The sequence below is a fragment of the Pyxicephalus adspersus genome, chromosome W (genome assembly GCF_032062135.1).
Source record: "Pyxicephalus adspersus chromosome W, UCB_Pads_2.0, whole genome shotgun sequence".
In the NCBI taxonomy this organism is placed as follows: Eukaryota; Metazoa; Chordata; class Amphibia; order Anura; family Pyxicephalidae; genus Pyxicephalus; species Pyxicephalus adspersus.
Window position 1 is genome coordinate 854,149 of NC_092870.1, and position 1,164 is coordinate 855,312.

The following is a 1,164-nucleotide window of genomic DNA, read 5'->3' on the forward strand; positions in this document are numbered from 1 at the left end:
ATTGATAGGAAGGGAAGCATAATTTTTTTTTTGTTCATTACCTGAAGAAGCAAATTGTCATCTGAAACAGGCTTCTGTTCTTGCTTCAGACCAAAATTAAACAACAAGACCCCCCTTATTCCCTTCCAGTTAGTGCACTCATAAGAAGGATGAAAGAGCACTCAAGTTAAAACACAGAGCCTATTCATGAAGGTCTATAGGAGCCCAGACATTAATGAAGTGTGAAAGCTGATTAGATAGAGGCCAACAGACATGTCAACAGGCCAAAGGACAGGACCGATGGGAATCTTAGGGATGCAGTGACTCAAGAGGTGAGAACATATTTTTCATACACATGGCAATAAACAGCAAAAACGGAAGCAAATGTTTATTCTAAAGGGGACATATTCTGTCAAGAACCAGAAATCCAGAAAACAAACATCGGTGACACAGGGCTACCGCAGACACAGGGAACACAGGAAGTGACAGGAGGCACAGGTGACACGAGATACACAGAGATCACTGCAGACACAGAGGAACACTGGAACAGCACAAGGGAACTGCCTGGGAAACAACAGGGGAATAAGGGGTTAACACAGGAGCTGGACAGGGAAGCACTGAATTAAACAGCAGGTGTAAAGGAAATGCTCACCAGAGCTAGGGGGCTTGGCCCTAGTGGAGACACGTTGCACGAACGCTGAGTGCTGTGTCTGAGCTAGCTAAATAGCCAGGGATGATTAAGAGGCTATTTACTAATTGGCCAGCGGGAGGGGCGATACTGATCAAATCTCGAAAAGCAACCGGGCTCAGAACTGCCCGCATGCACAGGAAAGAGGCGCCTGTGCTTTAGTGAGGAAGAGGTAAGTATGACAGATAGGATCTGTAGAGTTCAATGAAGTTACCAATAAAGTCTGGGTTGCTAAATGCATCATAGGCCATGATCCCTGTAAAAAAAAAAAAAAAGAAATTTGTTTAGTCACCTTGAACTTAAACCACCCACTCAAAAAAATGAATAGGTACAGGTAAAGCATCCATACCTACCTTAATGGAATGCTCTGCAAATATTATTAACCTCCCTAGCGGTATTCCCGAGTGTGACTCGGGGTGGAAAAAATTGCAAAAAGCGGTAATCCCGAGTCACACTCGGGGTACCTTTGAGGGTCCCTCTTACCTTATCCCCGCGCT